Source organism: Copadichromis virginalis, linkage group LG11 (assembly GCF_057382275.1).
Source record: "Copadichromis virginalis isolate Kocher_CV1m ecotype Utaka linkage group LG11, C_Virginalis_male_GT1.1, whole genome shotgun sequence".
NCBI classification, from domain to species: Eukaryota; Metazoa; Chordata; class Actinopteri; order Cichliformes; family Cichlidae; genus Copadichromis; species Copadichromis virginalis.
In genome coordinates, this window is record NC_140628.1 from 10347777 (window position 1) to 10368859 (window position 21083).

Below are 21083 nucleotides of genomic sequence, written 5' to 3' on the forward strand. Positions count from 1 at the left end.
GTGCATTCTTCCATTTCTGTAAACATGTACGTTACTTGTTGGAGTCCAATTATGACTATTCAACAGATTTAAATTTGGACAAGCCGGGAAAACACAACTGCCACAGGAGAGGACAGCAGTTGTGTGGCTACAGCAGTTGTGTGGCTGCAACATCTGCGTAAAGGACTTTACTGAAAAACTGAACAATTTTTAACTGCAGCTGCAGGCGTGATATCCAATGCTCTGTTTCTGCATTTGGCTTGTTGTGATGTGGTGATGCTGGAACACTGCGCATTGCATGCATGTTTGCCAGCCTTTCCTTTTGGCTTTTTGCAGTTTTTGTCTGCATACTTGTGCCTGACATGTGACTTCACTTCATGGAGAAACAGAGTGCATGTCAAGTCTTGTGTAATCACTGTCAAACGCACAGGCATTTGTAGTAAACTACCAAAACTGAAAGAAGCCATGTCTGTCCTCTGACAGGAGCAGGCTTGCAGCACATCCTCCAAATCTCTGACGCTTTGACCCCACAAAACTGTTTTATCTCCTATTTCTTCATTTCTCCCTCACTGACTGGAGCGTTTACATTATAAAACAATCAGACTTATTAAACAAACACTCTTCTTTCATTAGCCCCATCTGAAATGTAACAGCCTCTGAATTCAGGCAGCACCAGCACCCGAGAACAAATTAGCCAGGCGTCATAAATTTCACTTTTATTTCCCCTGCTATCATCAGGTGTACAAATGTGAGATCTGGTTTTCTCATTGAGTAGATTTAAGACTCTCTTCGTCTTCGGCCATTGGCTCCAGCGTCATAAATCTCACTTTCATTTCCTCTGTTATCATCAGATGCAATTTGTCGCCGTAATAATCGGGAGCTGTAATGTGCTGATTATGAGCCACTTAGTGTAGCTCTGCAGCCATGCTTAGTTAGGCCTGCTGGGATTTTTAATTTTAGATTGATTCAGACAATCGTTATCACTTGCAGTGTTAGCCCTGACCTTAATCTCGGCTTGCAAATGTCAGTGTTTGGCCGCATTTTAGTCAAGAACGAGTTCTGCCTCCGCACTAAAGCATGAGACTATTTCAGTTTTGTTTCGCACTTTCATATTGCAAATATTGAACAGTGAGCGGTGTTGACTTCTCCTGATGCTGATTTAGATAAGTACCGTTTTTGTTAGGGGTTATGCATCCCTGACCACCTCTTTGACGGAATGACTGGAAATGCCTGTCTGAGGTGTAATTGGGTTTTAAGAGTGGAATCCAGGCCCATTGGATTATGCACTGCATGCAGGGGAGCTAATTGAGTTTGGACCCTGCTGGCATACTGCACGAGCACTGGAAACATTTACCCAACATTAAGCCCCAATTAGGCTTTTCGGGATTGGAAACTTGTTGCTGGATGATGGGAAGATGCTGATGCCCGACAGACTGCGCTGTGCAGTTTCTCTCCACTAAATATGTATGGTCCGCTAACAGCTCTGCTCGTTCCTGTTGAACTGATGAACTTCCTCTGTATTTCCACGTTCTCGCACAGCACAGGCTACAGTGCAAAGCAGTCCCTCTGCTCTAAGCTGGAAGTCTACAAGTCTGAGTGTGTGCGCATGCTCTCCCTCAGCTCAGAGGAGCAGCGAATGCAGTTATATAATAGTTAGCGCACCCGGCGTCTGCTGTGAGCCAAATGCCAGGCCGGTCTGGTTACATAAACTCGTCAGAGTCATATTGTAGCACTCCGGAGCGCTCACACCACAGCGTGTCCCCGCTCCTTTCACTGTCTCTTCCTCCGTCTCTCACTTCCTAACGCCGTTTTTCTTTGCTTTCCCATCCTCTCGTTTCTACACCTCTCCTCGCATCCACCCCTCCCTCTCAACCTCCCTCGCACTTTTCCTTTCCTTTTCCCCTCTCCGCTGCAGAGCTGTTCTCAGCCACGAGAACAAAGAGTTTTTGTGCTGGATGCAGATGCACAGACAGCTCAGAAAATATGAGACACAAAAGAGCAGGACTAACTGTACGCTCACAAGTGCATTCTCCAGTGAAACATCAGGACATGTGCAATTCAGTTGCTGGATGCCTTGGCAGTGACGATGGGTGAGTCAGGTGAAGAGATAAGCTCCGGCTGCCAGTTACCACAACTCGTGCACTCTGATGTCCACTGGCCTTTGATTACCATTTGATCTCCGGGAATGCCTTTCTCATTGACCTTTTGCATCTACCTCCCATAAGTCCCTACTTATGGGCCCACAAATAGGAGAAGGTCAGAGAGCCATGGTCAACAGATCAGCACCCATTGCAGCCGGGTGTCTGCCAAAAACTGCAAACTAGAAGTGAGCAGATCGATCCAAATATCGATAGTGTCCATCCCTAAACTTGTATTGATATTGGAACGGTACTAGCATGATAGCAGGATAGGCTTAATACTTATGTGTCTGTCTCTGAATCATACCCAATATGATTTAGAGACAGACACATTTACATACCAGGCCTGTTATAACGTTATATCAAGCAATTATTGTGGAAAGTAAAAATCAGTAATCAATTGGCCATTAAAATGGGTTCAACTTTGGCTAACTGATGATCATTCATCTCATAAACATAACACGGTTCCCTACATAAGCTCCCTTTAAAGGTTAAAAGTATCCTTAGGGATATCGTTACATTGGCCCTGTATTTACTTGGTATCGGGTCCTAAAACTGCAGAATGGCACAGCACCCTTGCGCAATTGAAGTTAATTCATTTATGGTTTCAGCTCATAACAAATCATTGTTAAGATCTTTTGTGTGATGTCATCTCAGTCACTCGTTCAAGTAGACTGTTGTGGTACAGGATGGAGGTGTGCGGTGATGGTGTAGGTCCACGGAGGAAAACAAAGTGGATAAACGGCTCAGTTTGACTCCAGAACTCTCACGCTCACTGCGCGAGCTTGTCTAGCTAATTAGAATTAACAGCATTAACCAGGAACCGCTCCTCTCAACCAATGGCGTCCTTCTACAGCTTATGATTATTCATGAGGCGGGGCTCGGCGCGCCAGCCCACTGGTGGAGGCTGACGGGAGGGCGGTGCCCACCGGACCTACCGCGCGGGGTGGTGCGGAACCGCGGAGTGTGTCTTGCGTAGGGCGAGATGTTGTTTTTTTGTGGCGATCTGCTGAACGTGGCATCGCTGTCCGGTCTGACACAACAGTGGGAAGCACAACCAGCCCCTCCGGTCCTCCCTGCACAGAAACCCGGGCGCACAGCAGCTGATCCCGGCGCATCACAATCCAGGAAATGCGGACTTCTGGCTCCTTCGCAACGGGATAAATGGCTGCAGCGCCAGCACTGTAGCAAGCTGGTAAATATGAACCGTGTCGGCTGTTTGTTACTTACTTTTATTTGGCTTGTGGTGCTCGTCAGAAAGAAAGCGCGAGAGAGACAGAGAGGGGAGGGGTACACGGTGTGAAGTTGACAGCTGATCCCGGCCGTATTTTATTTTATTTTTGGTGTTTATTTATTTTGAAAAGCGTGAGTGTGATATGAAGTTGAGCGATGCGTTTTGGTGATAAATGATTAAAGATGTGTTGCGTGTAGCGGACCCGAGCAGCAGAGCGAGTTTTTTTTCCCCCTTTTCACCAAAGTACTGTACGCTGAAGTAGCGGCAGGGGCGCTGCACATATACAGCTGACAGCATATGCTTCATCATGCACCTTCACTCACCCCGGCTGTCCTCAATAGCTAACCGGCTGAGGAGAGCAGGAGTGGTGGGGATGGGGGGCTAGCACACGCACGCTACGCATACACACGCGATTCACGATCAGGCCTGTGAAGTTATTTGTAATGGGCTACACCTACACTTGGCAGATTTTTGGACGATGACATCATGCTTTTGTACTCTGTTGATCTGCTTTTATATGATAGATGGGCTCAGTTAACAAAACAGGGTTTTTTTGTTGGTCTTTTCATCTACTTGAAGTTGTGTCATTGAGTTTTAGTGTAACTCTGTCTGTGTAAAATCAGAAGTTGGCATAAGGCAAAGTCATGGTTTTGCACCTCTGATGTTACTTTTACAGGAAGTGAGATATGGATAGATAAGATAAGATAAGATAACCTTTATTAGTCCCACATGTGGGAAATTTGTTTTGTCACAGCAGGAAGTGGACAGTGCAAAAGTTATGAGGCAAAAATTAGAATACAATAAGAATAAATACAGCACACAACTGTACAGAATAGAATAAAATAAAATACTATATACAGTAGAATAAAATAAAATAAATATACAATAAGATAAAAATAGAATACAAATACAAATACTATATACAACTGAGTAAAAATACAACGATGACAGAAAGGATTATTGCACTTAGTATTATTGCATATGTATGGATGTGTGTGCTTGATCAGTTAAAGTCTTTATTATGGAGTCTGACAGCAGTGGGGAGGAAAGCATTGAAATCTGAAATCATAGCACTTGAAATCTGTTGTTCTGTGTAGATGAAGACCACAGCCAGCTGATGCTGTCTCGTTTTTGTTTTGTTTTGTTGTGTTTTACATAGGAGATGAGGTTCAGTACCTCATCAGTGCAAGCATTTGAAAAGGAAACAAACACAGCAGCCTCTATGCTGCAGCGTCCTTGGCGACGTCTGCCAGCTGTACTCTTTTAAGTCCCACCACAAAGATACAGTAAGATGTCACACCATAGTGGTAAAGGTGGTGTGGGGTGAAAAGGGAGAGAGGCCTATATGCAATTATTTCTTAGTGAATCAGCAGAAAGTGGCGAACTTACGGTGCTCCACTCTGGCCTGGATCAAGACCAGTTTGTGGTGTTGCTGGCTGAAGGAAGGCGCTAGCTCAGCAGGCACCTGAGGAGAGCGCCGCTCCATTTCCTTGCAGAATTCCAAGACTGTTCGCGTCGTGGAGGATTTGGTCATTGGACAAAATACCTGCTGTCAGAGATTACTACGTCTTAAAGTTGGAAACGAAGGTCTTGCAGAACCTGTTTTTATATATGTGTGTGTGTGTGTGTGTGTGTGTGTGTGTGTGTGTGTGTGTGTGTGTATACACACAAGTCAACGGATTAGCAATGCCAGTTCACTATATAAAAAATATTCAGTGTCGTAGCTGAAGTCTTGAGCAATAAGTTTGATCAGGCACAATAAGAGCAAATATAAGTGTCAGGAGTAACAGTGATTACTAAAGAACTTCGACTCTGCTCTATGTCTTGGTGTCTCTCCCACTGGCACGAGTACCACTTGAGAAAACAGGCCAGTTCTGGTCAATTAATAACAGCTTATACCCCATATCCCTACTTTCACGTGCACCCACAGTCACCTGGCATACCCTCTGCAGCTCTCGCACTCTCACTCAACCTTGCAGGTGGCAACGTGTTGATTTACTGCATGAAATGCCATTGGCAGCAAGGGGTCTTGTCGAGTTCCTGCTCAAACCTTCAGATGCATCCCCTGCAGACAGCAAGGTCTGATAAGCACTGTAGCACCGGAGCAGGAAGGTCGGGGAGCATGTGTGGTTTTTTTCAAAGCGAGCTTGGCAGTTTAGACTGAACCTTTAACGCGAAATGTTTCACGGACGGCATCACACCTTTCTACAAAAATTCAAACCGAGCGTTGGCTCTGGTGCTGTTGGTGTGTGCGAGCAGGTTTAAGTCTTGTTTTCTTCGAGAGGATGTTGAGGGGTTTTATTGGGATCTTCATGGGGGAAAAAAGAACACATGTTGAAGATGTGTGGTAAGAGGGCACATCTTTCATCTCTCTGTGGCTGGTCACTAATCCTGTTCCTCCGAGGCACCGGAGAAGAATAGATGCACTGTAGTGCTCAGAGGCAGTAAACAGTAAACCAGGAACAAGTCTTGGATACACAAATTGCACAAATGCACACAGAGTAAAATGGAGGTCAGGAGTGCCAATCTGGCAACTTCACAAATGCCCCAGTAGCCCAATAATCCTTTTGCAGGCATTCAGTAACATTGTAATGCATTCTGAATATTAAAAAGCATTTTCTTCACTTATCTAGCCCTGTGGCCTTCTGTGTAGTGCATGACTCTGCTTTGGTGTCATTTAGGTCAGTGTGTGTGTTTGTGTTTGTTTGCAGGGGTTACAGTTGTTTATCAGTGTCTGGCCTACACTCAGCCTCCTACCCGGGCCTGTGTATTGGCTGGCCCCTTCAAATGGAGTTTCTTTGTGTTTGCCAGGCAGGGACCAGAGTCTGTGCCGTATGTGTGTTAGTGCCGCCACCTGGCCCGCTCCCAGGTGTGCTCGTCCAGGTTATACAATGATAATCTTGGACGGTGATGTCCGTGCAGGCAGTGAAGGTTCTTACAGGAAGAGAAAGCGCAACAAAGTGGTTACTCGCTCGAACACTCCCTCCGTAAGCGTTAATCATTACCCACTCGAGCACCATTGGTAGCCAAGTGGAATGTCGAGAGGTTTGCTGCACGTAATGACAATCCTTCTTCGAAAATAGGCGACAAGTTGATTACATCCTAACTCCCAACTTTTCTCGAGACCCAATAAATTGCCATTATCACCAGATTTGTATTTTCTGTTGTCGTCTTTAGGATATGCAACAATCTGTGTGTTTTCTCCTTATATCAACACGGAGGGCATTTTTGTGCACGGGGTTCGCTGTCTGCAGCGGCCGGCATTTTGCAATACTTATTGTTGTAGTATGATTGTAAGCCTCTGTGCTCCACACCACAGGTATGTCTGAAAGGGGGCTCCGCCAGGATATCACTGCTGAGCTTTGTGTAATACTGGGGGCGAGGCTGATCAGTGCTTGAAAAAACACAAAAGCAAAAGTGATAACACGCACGATAAAGTTTCAGCTTTAGAGTTAGCAGTTATGTGAAAGAATTAAATCGCACTTTTTGGAGGTCAGGCATATAATCCTCCAGTTTGTTTGTTTTTTTTTTGCATCTGTTGGCTTGAAAGAAAGAGAACGCACCCAGTGTGCGTATTGATCGATGGTGCAGGCAAGTTATTATATTTCACTACCAGATATCTCCACCACTTTCCAAATCTCTCGCTTTCACTCGCCGACTCCCAAGACACCGCTCTGACCACACCCCTCAGCGTGCAATGCATCTGCACAGATTGCAATCTCCAGATGATGCCTGTTCACCGCTCTAATCTGTGTTCATTAACTGACACCTGCAAAGATAACTAGTGTTTACCTCTGCTTTAACTTCTCTGAAATCCTATTGCTGTGTCCTCAGATGCAGGCTCTCAATCTGTCTCATCTTATATCAGTCCCATGAGAGTGTGTAAACTATGCAGGCGATGCAGACACAGAGCTGATCACTTATATAGTTATATATATATATATATATTTATATGTGTGTGTGCATGTCCTCATACTAGCTTTCCCTCCTCTCTTTAGAGCTGATTTCTCTCCTCTCCTCTAATGGAGTCCTTTGTCTCAGTGAGTAAGGCACTCCTGCAGGAGCAGTAAGTGAGGATTGGAGGGGATTTCTGCTCCGCAGGAGGGTAAGAGGGCTTTGGGAGGGCAGAATCCTTCCAACCCTGCCGTGGATCTGCCGAGCAAATCAAGACAGCAGGCGATGCTCCAGCACAATCCTCCCCAGCCATGTCACTGTCACTGAAGTGGGGAGGGAGGGAGAGTGCGCCGTTCTTTCTTACTTGCTGTGGCTTACATGATGTGAGCTGTGTTGGCTTACGGGGAACTCCGGGGCATGCCCTTATTTATTTATTTCTTTACATATATTTGCCATGCCCTGCGGTGTGATCCAATATATCGGTCGAACCGGTGAATACGATGCTGTATTAAAAATATAATTAATCTGAAAAATGCACACGTGGGCTGTGGGCTGCACACGTGCATCTATTTGCTGTTTCTCACAGTCTTTCTAGGCAAGCTATGCCCTGACGTTGTCAGGTAAGGTCATGCAAAGAACACCTCACTTTAGATGCTGTTAATTATGCAAGAGTGTGGTCAACTGGTGTCAGTTGGGAAGGCCATTCTCTCTTTATACTTTAAAGGTCATGAAACTCCCCACATTTTGGTCTGCGTTTGTTCTGTGTTAGCACCAAATAGCTCGTGTTTTTTGTGGTTTTGTGATGCTGCAGATGCTTTGTTGACATCCTGTTTGAGGTTAAAACTACCTTTATAAGTCTTCAGATTTTGCAGTTGTCAGTACACTGGCATTAAAAGGAGGCGTATTGACACACGATGTGTTTACATACACTCTGCACACTTAGATGTATTCTGTACGTGTTTGCCTGTACGATGTTTTTGCTGATGTCTCCATATTGCAGCCCCTAAGCGCGGGTGTCTGTTTCACCTAATTGAAGGTCAATATTTGCATGAGCATTCCTACAGATAACTTTCCTAGCTTGGCCTAGACAGAAGACAGAGCGACTGCTGTACTTCAATAAAATCAAAGTGCCTGTCATATTCCAGTGTAACACTGTCAGATGTATCTCTTCACGCTACATTGGTGCCGTTCCAAAGCAAAAGGTCTTTCCTTGCTTGCAATAAGTGCAGGGGATACGGGGGGTGGGAAATCTTCCTGGTTTGATTTTGTCGAACAGGTTTGATTTATTTAGGCAAGGTCTAATATTTGCAAAGATTACAGGTTATTTTGTTAAATATGTCCAGGAACTGATTCAGAGGAACTTTTTTTTTCACTCGGATAATTCACCAACTTGTGGCAGTCTCCCTAATCTGATGTCGTTTTTTGTCAGGCTTTAAATGAAATAAATCCAGAAAAATGTAAAAACAAAACTTGTTTTTGTAGCACAGCTTTGAGTCACTGTTTTTAATAGTCAATCTAAGTCGAGTTAAGCTTTTAAAATAGCTCCATGTGATCAACAAACCCGTGTTTTTCACAGGCAAACAGAAAAATTATCACCCTGGCTGTCATTGTAAAATTCCACCAGTCCACAGACCCGTGTTTTCCTGTTTATTGAGGAATTAGTGTTATTATAGGTGTGCTTCACTTTCTGGCTTGGCCTCTAAATGAGGAGGGAGCTAAACAGTGGGCTTTCTGACACTCTGATTGTCTAACTGCTTGCATTTTGTTGCCTCATTTTAGAAGCAGACGGATGCAGTTTGGCCCTGAAAACGTTGGGCTGTGACAGAAATCTGTTTGTCTTCTTAGCCTGAAATAATGTTTTAGTTTCTTGTTTGTTTTTGTTTTTGTTTTTTTTTTAAGTTTAAATTTTAAATTTCAGGTCTCAAAACCACGTTTGCTTTTTTAGTTGTCTGTGTGAAAAGCCTCATAAATCCTTACTGAGACGAGTTTATCCGTCAGCCTCAGAATTAACCAGAAGGCCTGCAAGTATGTGAAGGATGTCCACAACACGCCGTGGCTTTAGTGAAGTAATCTCATGACACATTTGTGACACAATCTGAGCGGATCAGCAGGCAAAGCACGAGCCCCATTATTAGGGGATGTGTGGAAAGAAGGAAGAAAACTGTCTTTTATATTTTGGCTCTTTTTTTGTTACACAATTGTAAATATATTTCTTTCTGCACTTATCATAATGACCACGAGGTATTTGACACACACACACACACGCACGCACACGACTGTCTGTACCATGCTTCCTCTAGAAACTTCCTCACCCTGGGAGAGGATACTCCCTTCCCTCTCTCCGCCTCCTGCCAGTGCAAAACCCCAGAGCTGCTGACACAGACTCACCCAGTGTAATTGGGAAAATAAACAGATGATAGAAAATGGGAAAAAAAAAAAAGCATGTGGATGTTTATCCACAACTGGATGCTAAAAGTCTTGGCTTTCCCGGGAGCTAAGATGAATGAGATGTGGGTAAAGTTGGGAGGAGACCCCTCTCAAAACACAGGGCAAACTGTGGAGGCTGAAAATCCTGCAAAATAAATCTATCCATCCATTCCTTATTCGCCCCTTTTAAAGGATTTGCAGTACTATTCAGCTAGCGGCACGCAGCGGTGAAATTAAATTAACTGGGTGTTATAAGTCAAGTCATAATTAAGGATTTGCCACCATAACAAAAGCAGACGACTGCGGGAGACATGAGAGCGTTTATTTTTGGAGGGAAAAGACAGAGATTGCTGTAGGAAGCTCTTCCTAAGTCTGAGATGTTACAGTGGTTTTTATTATGTAATCCTGCTGTCCTCAACAACCTCAAACAGTCAGCAGTCCCAATGTTTGCACCCAGGTAGTTCCCCACCTCCTCCCTGTTTTTTCTCCCAGCTTTGCTCCGTCAGCACAGTGCTAGGGAGCAGCCCCAGCTTAGTCACTGCAAACGCTGTTTTGTTTTTTCTCATCAACATTCTGCAACTCTAATATGCTTAATGGTAGTGCCCTTTTCCTCTGAGGACCCCCACCTTCTCCTCCCCGTGCCTTCTATGTCTGCTTAATGACAGGGTTCCCAGCCAGGAAAGAGGCCAGAGCTAAAGGAAAAGTTGGGTCATTAAAGCAGTCTTACACCGTCACAGGGGTCCTCTGGCTCAGTCTGACACCAGCTTCCACAGAGAGCGCTTGAGATGCACGGCTGGAAGCATGCGTTGAAGTAAAAGACAGAGGGAGAGTCCTTTTCTCTTTGTTTCGCCAGGCCCAGTCTCTGTTTCGCACTCTCTCAACAGCCTCCAGGTTTTAGTGGATGCTCACAGCAAATCTGAGAAGCTGATATTCACGAGCTGGAGTGGCAGGGGCTGGATTCCCACTCGCAGCACCCTAAGTAGAGTGTCCATTACTGTGGGAGTGCCTAAATAACACAGAAGAAGGAGATCAGGAGAAACCCTAGTGAGGGTTTGGGAGAGGACGGGGGCTGGAGGGTGTAGAATGGAGAGCTGCATTCTCCACTGAGATTGTAAACCCGGACTGAAATTGCTCTGCAGGATTCGATGGTTAGGTGCATGGCGTGCACTGTCTTATGAGTGCGAGCTGTGCGTGTTGCAAGGATAGAAACTCTCTTTCACTGGTTACAGTTGTAACTACTGTTCACGGGGAGCATGGTGAAACACGTGTCATAGGTTAACTGCTGTTTTCATCAAGAAGTTGAAAACGTTTTTTTCTTCTCCTCAACTTTTTCTTCTTTCTTTCTTCCTTTTTTTTTTTTTTTTTTTGCTCATGAAGCACTAAACCCAGGAGCTGTGGTTTGTTTTGTTGAGGGTACCGGTGTTTTACCCCATCAATCTATGTAATGCACAGTTTATTGCTTTTCTGTGTAACTACAGTGTTATCAGATTATCCCCAGTGCAGTTTTTCATGGTGACTAGTGTGCTGCATTGTATTCTGCCTCTCATTTGCCAAGGCCTGCTGACTGTGTGTCATCGAAATGCGCCCAAATAGCGACGTTATCATTTTAAAGCCAAAGGTTGTAAAATGCAGCAGGTTCTTCTATGGGTGGGAGTGCAGTAACACACTTTCTACTGTAACTGCTTAACACCCTGTTACTGAAACTGTCCAATTCAGTAATCTTTTTCACATTTTAGTTAAGATTTAAGTTAAGATTCATGCCGAAGCTGACAACACATGCCAAACCACAGTTGCTGTACTCACAGGCTGGGCAGGTCTGCAAACTGATGTTCATTTTTTTAATCTATCAGTTTATGTTTATGGTATCGGTACAGGAAGTGTTCTCGCTGACTTTCAATCAGTCGTCACTCGTCCACTTGTCTTTCGCTCCATCTTCTCAATCAGAGCCTCCTTGATTTCGCCGTTTTTGCAGAGAAACTGTTTTACTTCGACGGTATGCACAGTCGATGTTTTCTTTTTTTTGAGTCAGACTGCTACAGTAATGAAAGTTATCCTATCTGAGAGTCGGCAGATTCGATTTTCTGTCTTTAGATTAGATTTTCACTCTCAGTTTAGCGGCTCACTGGAGGGCACATCTTGCCATTTGTTTGAATTTTGTGGGTTCAGACTTATGACTTGCTCATCAGCTTTTTACATGGTCTCTAAACAAGTTTCCGTACTTTTAGAAAACTCTGTCTATCTGTTACCGGAGTACACGGCCTGTTTTCATCTTTTACTCTTTTCACGATGACATTAGACACTCGGGTCCAGTTCAACCAAAATAAACCTTATTTTGGTTGAACTGATTTGTTTTAAAAATGCATTTAATTGAACTCTGGTGCTGTTCTCAATTCATGTGCTTTCTTTTAGTTGAAACTAGACTGGATCTGTAGAAGCTGACCATAAAAACCAATGAATCAAACATGCTCTTCATCAGGGTTTCCCTTATTTTTCAGCTTTCTAGAAAATGAACAGACTTTAGTGACTTATTGATTGTTTAGCTTGTAGTGTGAATGCAAACACTTGCACTTGTCTTTGTTACAGACTGAAAAGAAGACAGAAAATCAAGTCTGTATCTTTTAATCTTTGTTCCACGTTCTCCTACCTCACAATATTGACACTCTGGCAAACACCGCCTTACTGCGTTATACGTAAATACTTTATTCAGCTAGAAGAGTAACCTTCACACCATGCAGTAAACCTTCAAGGCTGCATGATGACTAAAAAAAAAGATGATCTAAATCTAATATCAAAAATAGCTCCTCCTCAAATCAAGGGCACAGATTTGTTTTGTAAATTTAGAGTTTGTTGAGTTTTCTGAGAGGTTCATCTAAAAGTGCTCTCTGGGTCCAGCAGTGGTAAATAAATGGCCTGTATTTGTATAGCGCTTTTCTAGTCCCTAAGGACCCCAAAGCGCTTTACACAACCAGTCACACACACATTCACACACTGGTGATGGCAAGCTACATTGTAGCCACAGCCACCCTGGGGCGCACTGACAGAGGCGAGGCTGCCGGACAACTGACCACCACCAGTAGGTAACAGGTGAAGTGTCTTGCCCAAGGACACAACGACCGAGACTGTCCAAGCCGGGGCTCGAACCGGCAACCTTCTGATTACAAGGCGAACTCCCAACTCTTGAGCCACGATCTCCCAGAATGGGGAAAATTAAATCAGACAATCTGTCCAGCGTGCATGAAAAGGCATCTCCTCCTGTCCAACTATGATATAAAAGCTTAGCATGTAAGCTTGTTACATGGAAGCCATCCAGTTAGAGCTTTTCTTTTCCTTAGAAGAGCAGTTCAGCAGTTTGGAAACACACTTATGAGCCTTCAGTGGATATTTAAAGTCGGAGTCGTTTGTTATGGTAAAATGCTTTAGTATAATACAGACACACAGTCAGTCACAGCTCTGTCCAGTAATAAAAACCTGCCTGATTTTTAAACAGGTTAAACAAATCACTGTTTTAAGGAGATGCCTTATGAGCTTTGTGAGAGGTGCCGAAACTGAAACAGCCCATCCGACCTTCGTACCCTTTTAAGCTGATTGGCTTTAAGCTGTAGCCTCATGTTCAATGGTTAGATATGAGCGTGGTATCATGTTCCCTGAAACCGCTTTAACCGCATGTTTAGTCTGGAAGACACCTGTCAGCTTATCACGCTGAGCTTCACCTCTCAGTTAGCCTGCCATCCAATTATTGTTGAGCGTGCAGGATTTCCCCATCATCCAGTGATGATTTTAACCACCTTATTTGCTTCATTTCTCACTGCTGTCTCTACAGTTTATGCTGCACAGAGCTTTGCTCCTTCACCTGGTCTGTGAAACTCCAAGGGGATCTCTGATTGGTTGCTATTTATAAGACTTTGTCCCTAAACACTTTGATTTAATCTGCAGGGTTGGAAAAGCCTCTGTGTTCATGCCACTAAGTATCTATGTACTTATTTAAAAGGTGGACGGTACGCAAAGCAAATGGTGCCAGGCAGCTAGTTTCTTCCAAATTCTCCGGTGGAACCGGAGTACCACATTTAAACAGGAGTCTGAGTCTGAGTTTTGTGACTTGCATTGTCAAGGTGTTGTTTTCAGGTGTTGTTGTGCCTGTGTTAAACTGCAGTAAGAGTATTGGTTAGGATAGCATTTAATTAATTGGTGATAGAATTGATACTTTTGCTTCGTCATGCACTCTATCATGCTCGATTCTCACAGAAAACATTCTGAGCGGTAACATAATGATCCACTGTGTGTATACTGAGACAGAGAAGCCTGTGAAGCCCGGCTTAGGGCAAGTTCAGAGACCGTGCTTCAACCTGGATTGGATGACAAATCAGCCGTACATAACCAGAGAAGAACTAGCAGGAAATCAATGTGTCTGTCCACCTATCCTACATCAATACAGTGTCTCATTTGCTCACCATATGCCTGTTGTTTTTGCTGTCTTTCTCTCCTTCTTGTTCTTTCCCTTTCCCCCCCCTCTCATCCTCTCTCTATTTTCTCGCTCTCTCTGCAGTGTGGTTCTTTGAAAGCACACTGCAGACAGCATCTCTATTTTAAGGACACCTTTGTTTCTCTGCTTTGTATTCAAATGATTAGGCTCGCAGGCAGAAGGATGCAACTCTGGAGACGGGAGGGATGGAGGGAGAGGAGGGAGAAGAGGTGGCGAGTTGGCTTTTGGAGTCAGGTTTCCCTTAGAGGAGATCTTTACGGGCCGATAACAAATGGAGGAATGCACAGTTAATACCCCTAAAGCGGGTCACATGACCTTTGGGCTCAATTATCTCTAGTTTGGGTGGTCAGGAGAGAGAATAATGCTCATGTACAGCGCGTGTGTCACATACCGTAAATGCACAATATGACACTTCATGAGCAGCGTGTCTTTGTAGTGATACGGCAGCGTTACCATGTGCGGCCATCCCAAACGGCCAAACTAGACTGTACATCCCAGCGTGAGTGAGTGTAGCCAGTGACACATTTCTGTCTGTCTGGGGCATTTGGTTTGCAGGAGTTTTTGCCATGGTTCATCTAAAGCGTAAACAAAGGCATCACACATAAATTCTGGATCTCTCACACACTTGTTAATAGCAAATTACCTCCGTAAAGTAGCACTCGGATTTTGGTATTGGAATGAGAGACAAGTGCAAGTGTTTGCTCAATGCTGGCACTTTGTTTCTAAGCAGCGTGCAAGTGTTGACACACTCATCTTGACATCTTAATTCTTCCTACCACGTGTTTACAGTACAGTGAAGCTATGTTTCTTTAGCTCTCTAGGGTTTTCAGCTGGAAAGACGAGATGAACGCAGGGAAAGCAGCACGATGATTATGCACGTTTGTTCTCATTAAACCTTCAGTATATCCATATTCCATCTGTCTTGTGTTATCAGACTGGATATGATTTCATCAAGCAAAAACGACAAGCTTTCCAGTTGAAAACTTACAGTATAGTGAGATAAAAACATATCAGGGCAGGTAGATGCTTTATTTGATGCTCTGGTTTGGTTGAAATACAATCTGAATACATTTCTTTACTTTCAGCGCAACGGTGGTCAAATATTTCTGTATTTATTCATTGTGACAATTGTTTTTCACCTTGTTAGTGTGCAAGGAGTGCGGCCGATTGGCAGCCTGTCCCAAGGTCTCACCCTATGATAACTTTACCCTCCCTCGGACCTTAAATTGGATACGCTGAAGCTGGATGGACTGATGGATGTTTGTGGGCATCATTCAGTTTCCAGGTTTTGGAAAGGTGGTTTGTGGCATTTGATCGCAGATGTTGAGGATGGGGTGCAATGCTGACAGCGTTAATGCTCACGGAGCTGGGAAAATTAAAAATCTCATCACTGTCATTCATAATTGCTTAAGGGAAAAGTAAAAACTTATAACACTTTTCTGCATCTGTACATGTTCATGACTCCACAAAGAAAACGTGCAGTTTGACTTTTTGTTTCGATTTCTGTGCGTGATTGACTAACTGTTTCATTCAGACCGGGGGCATTGGTCTCAAGACACAGAGGCTGAATATTGTAAATGCATTTGACAGCCTTTTAAAGTTGGTCTCAGATGGCAAATGGATCATTGAGGACAGGTTGTAGGCACTTTATGAAAACACGAAATGACCACATGCGAGAGCCTTCTCTCTCTCTCTGTCCCTGCCTTTCTCCTACGCATTTGCACATTCTGTTCTTCTCTGTCTTGTTATTCTGCGTCTCGCACTCTTTCCTTCTCTCTCCATAACACACACCTCCACTTTCAGAGAAATAAACACACAAACAGACGGGTTGTGGCACACGGCGTTTGTATATAAGCGCATCGGGTCTGGAGGCTGACGAGGCGTTGATGCGTCAGGAGAGGCTCTGTTGACAGGCCACTAATGCAGCGTGGCACCAAGCAGAATGGTCAGCAGGGCCTCGCAGTGGAGGAGGGAGAGTAAACTGTAAACCGACACTTAGACTGAATGGAGTTGTTTGTCACTGTGGGTAGCAATTACTTGGCCTGGGCTAGCTTTGAGTAAACTCCCTGATCAGAAGAATGCCCTTCTGCCAACCGAGCAACAGGAAGGTGGGGACCGAGGTTTGCTGTGTTGATACTTTCTGTAGGCCAACTGTCATGTTTGAACACACTCAGGGTGAGCGTCCACCTGTTGACTCTTCCCCCGTGTCTGTGTTTGTGTAGGCCTCAGTAAAAGCACGAGCAGCTCCAGCATGGCGGCGTGAATTAACAAAATAACCCCTTACTTAGATGTGCAGATAAAGCTTGACGCCGGGTCACACACCAAGCAGCCAGCGCTAAGTCGTACCTGTTGCAGCTTCACACAGGATGCAGTACAGCAGCTGCAAAAAGAGGAACTAGCACCGGCTTTTCCATCGCTGGGGAGCAATCCACTTGGGTGACTTCATCGAGAAAAATAGATCGATTCAGCAAAAACAAAAGTAACCGCACCAAGGGATCGCTGTCACAAGATAAAAAATCGCTTGATGTGGGAATCTATAAACGCAATCAGGGTGCTCTTTGACTATAGCATATTTCCCCCCTCATTGTTGGGTAATCTGAGAACTTTCTAACCTTTTTATACAGGTAACCTGCCAAGAGATTCAGGTGGATGCTTTTCACGTGCTCGTCACATGGCTTTAATACCAAGAGCTGCATCTTTGTCCCCTTTCCTTTCAATTAACTGGACACCTTCATCTCATCGCAGGTTTGCCTCGAGCCAACACTTTTCAGTTCGCACCACAACTAAGAGAGCAAATTTAAAGCAGCCAAGTGTGAACGGCGGGTACGGTGGGCTGCGTGGGAGACTGTGCACTGTGATCTTGACATCTACGCATCACTGAAACTTGCGAGCGCTGGGAGGACAGCTTTTGAAAATGTCAGTTCCTCTTTCTATATTTATCTGCTCAAGCTAACCCCTCCCTCCCTCCACAATGCTTTGTCACTCTTGTATGTCATTTGCATGCTGCAAGTTATGCATTCAGATGTGTGGCACTGAGCTGTCCGAAGACAGGTTTTGTTTCTTTTTTTCCGTTTGTTTCACTTCTGTTACAGTAACTCCCCATTCAGCTGCAATGCGTTTGCTCACTTTGAAGTTGTTACATGTCAGAAGACCCTTTTTGCCTTTGAAGTGTGAGTCAAAATGATCTCAGAAGACTTTTACTAATACTGTGCAGATATATAATAACCAGGTTTAGCCGTTACACTAGAAATTGCAAATGATATATTGCCTCTATATATGGTAACACTTACCAATGAGCACCAAGCTACTTTCCATAATCACTACCCTCTGCAGCCATGCGGACGCGATTTCCTGGTAGCTGTCCTCACAATATAAAGCTTACTTTGTCAGATATATAGACACTGGCACTTAATGATGCTACAGCAGCGTGGTAAAGAAAAAGATAATGAGTATGCTGTGCGTGGCTAAAGTTTACCTTCTTTTGTTTCTCAGAAAAGTTAGAGGAATAGCCAGCAAGAAAGGGATTTAGCATTATATTATTTAATATTTAGATTATTTGTTTAAAAAATAAAATGCAGAGGTGCTGAGTGGAAAAAAAAAGGCTATGAATGCTTTGCAGGGTCAGATATCACATCTGCTCTGGGTATGTATCAATCGGCATTAACAAAAGACTTGCATGTTCAACTCCATTAGCTGGCCGCTTGGTTCCCTTTCTGTAACTGGTCATTATAAGATCAATGGGGTTTTTTGATACTTTGGATTTGTAAATTTGGCTTTGCTACACTATATGGACAAAAGTACAGCTATTAATCTTTGAAGTCAGGTGTTTTCAGTCCCATCGCCACTGAGTGTCTTTACAAACATTTGTGAAAGGATAGGTCAATCTAAAGAGCTCATTGGATTCAATTCAGTTCATTGGTGCCATAAAACTGATCATTTTCTTCAAGTTTTCTTTAGATGTTGAAATGATTACAGTGTCGTCTGCATACCTCAGGTTATTAATTAGGCGCCACTGACCACAATTCCTGGCTTCATTCAATCTTGCACATGATGTGCTCGCTGTACAGAGAAAATAGGCCAGGTGGCAGCACACACCCTTGCCGTACACCTCTTCTGATGTTGACAAATTCTCCAATTTCATTGTTGCTTCTGATTGCCGGACTTTGTTCCTAGTAAAACTTCTCCATAATTCTGAGGTCTTTTCCATCATCGTTCAAAGCTAATAATAACTTGATCAAATGTTTATGGCTTCACATAATCAAAACACAAGTACAGATCTTTTTGGACTTGAGTTGCTATTTCTGCAAGAGTTCTCAATATTTATATAGCGTTTGTTGTTCTTTTGCCATCGTCCAGAGCTCCTCTGGCATTAACATCAGAACAGAAACTGAGTGCAGGGAGCTTCATGGCGTGACTTTCATGCTCCTATAGGTGGAGCAGCACTTCTGTCAATACAGTTTATTTCCTTAATCCTGTTGAATGCCAACAAGCAGGTACCCTCGGGAAAAACATGTCCAAAATAGTTATGCTGACAGCTTGTTTTAGATTTATGGATATTTTTCATCGATCAGATATTTATTGATTTAAACCACACATTTATTTTACTGCTTCAGGCGACATTAGCAGCCTCTGGTGGAAGGCACACAAATCTCCAATCTTCCATCGTCTGGAAAATAGTACCAAATGTGCTAAAATGTAGCAATTTCACGTTTTCAGGAAGTGCCTACAACCTGACCTCGACATCCGAATATCATCTCGACATCGCATCAGCATCTTAGTTTGCGATGGATGGATGGACATTTAGAAATGGATGTTGCATTTTAAACTTTGGGTATCACATTAACTGCTGGAGCCTTTGCATGTGGAGTTTCTCCAGGTACAGTTTCCTTTGCTTCCCTCCAGCTTAATGACATGCAGGTTACTTTCGCTGCATGCAGCCCTGAATGTCAGAGCAGTGAACAGGGCAGGCAGCAGATTATCGTCACAAAGCATGTATAACATTATTTAACTCAGGTTAATTGAAGATTCTAAATCGGCCATACGCGTGGATGTAAGCCTGAATGACTGTGCTGCTCTATAATGAGCCAGTGTTCGTTGCCCAGGAGGTACCCAACCCCTGGCCCATCATCAGCTGGGAAAGGTTTAACTCCCCTGCCACCTTAGTGGGATAAGCAGTTCAGAGAATGGATGCATGTTTACACTAAGCCAAGGGATTGTCCAGCAATCCTTTTTCCTTTTAAAATGACTCCATTTGACCTCAGCTGAGCAGTGCTCACTGTTTATTGGAGTCCTACAGTCAGGAGTATAACCTGACGTGTGGCCTGTCAGAGATATTGCTGTGATTAAACTTGTCATACAAAGTTTATATTCTGAAGTGGAGGCTGAGCATGAAACAGTGACACAGTCAGAGTGTATTTTTTTGATTAATGACCAGATTTAGTGGTTTAGTTCTCAAAAGGCACTCTTCTTCTTTGTTTTGTTTTTTTGTCTTCCAAATATAAACAAACAGGTAGATCAACACCGAGCCACTGCAGCTTTTGTAGACTAGGTACGCTCCCTCTTTAAATGACTCTTATTTCTATCATAATACCACAGCTTTATGGACAGAGGGGTTCAGTTTACTGGAAGACCACAAGTCTGAAATAATCTGCCCGTGGAACAGAGAGAACCCTCTCTACATACTACCGTGTTTGCCCACTTTACTGCCTATGTCTGCAGTTTATGAGGTGAAAGTCCAAAAATATGCCATCTCTATGGTTGTCTGTAAATGCGCAAACCACTCATTTGGTCTAAATTATAGTCTGTGGCCGATTCAAAACGGCACAGTGTTTCTTATAATACAATGTTTGCATTTTAGGTGTTTCTTGTCCCTGCATTATGTTATATATGAAGGTGTCTGCAGTACACATGAAGCTGCCTCGTGTGACCGTACCACAGGGGAGCCTTTGTTTCCATTTACTGTAAATGAGCGCAGCTTTGCATACTGTAAGTCTTGCTTGCTTTGGGCCAGTGGGTAGTATACAGTTACCATTTATTATAGCCTAATGAAAGCTTTATGTCCCACCTTCACAGTTGCTGCACTTCCCATTTTAATTTACTTTTCAAAATATGATCTGTCCTGTTCTCCTTAAGCCATCCTAGCTTTCTTTCTTGCTCCAAATCCGACTGTTTATCTGCTGCTCGTTCCCTGGCCTCACTAATCATTAGGTCTGCGTAAAGCGACTTCCCTGTCAATCACTGCCATAGTGGCAGTTTTGTTCCCAGGCGTCAGCCTCCACCCCCGACATCCCCACCTTCCCGTCAGAAGTCTTCAGTCTTAGGAACAGAGGACAAAGGGATGACGGATGGGTGAAGGTCCCTCACAGGGAAGTACAGTATAGAAGGTGCGTGCTGTAAATGGTGACAATGAGCACATTCAGGGAGACACAATACAGTGCCTCGGCCAGCAGCCTGTGAGAGTAGCCCAGCATCAGGCTAGCACAGTCCCCTTACAGCAGTCAGCCGCACAGAGCCAGGGGTAATCACCAAGTCCTGAACAAAACTGCTATTGAATGCGACCAAATAAAACAAGAGAGGAAACACGAACCAGAGGAGGAAGAATGGGGAGACATGTGGACAATCCAGCCGTGGTGCATGTGGAAGAGGTGACGTAAGCAAAAAAAAACGTGAAGAGGGGAATAAAAAGATGGTGTGTGGCAGAGAAGGTTGAAAAGAGAAGCATGAAAAGAAATATGGAGAGCAATTAGAGCTGGAGACAATCATCTTTTTCCAGGCGGTGAATCCCAACCAGGTCAGCACGTGTTGCTGGCCTGCATGGATCCATGTTCTCTCTGCCTGCCTTCTGATCAGCGGGCCAGCCATCCGCTCGTTCTGTGTGCCGGCTCGACGCCGTGCGAGTGTGTTTATTTTAGAGTGTGTGACTCACACTTCC

The 21083-nt window shown here is 44.1% G+C and overlaps 1 protein-coding gene across 2 annotated transcripts in view; it reads left to right on the forward strand.

Moving 5' to 3' along the window:
• The first annotated feature begins 3056 nt into the window (after positions 1 to 3056).
• hivep3b (HIVEP zinc finger 3b) overlaps positions 3057 to 21083 on the forward strand; it is a 38496-nt gene continuing 20469 nt past the window's right edge. Inside the window, exons 1-2 of one of the 2 annotated variants that reach the window (XM_085473080.1) lie at positions 3057 to 3312; positions 16898 to 17068. The gene's annotated coding sequence lies outside the window, so the exon portion shown is untranslated. The remainder of the gene's footprint in view (positions 3313 to 16897; positions 17069 to 21083) is intronic. The other variant, XM_085473078.1, reaches the window with a different exon arrangement.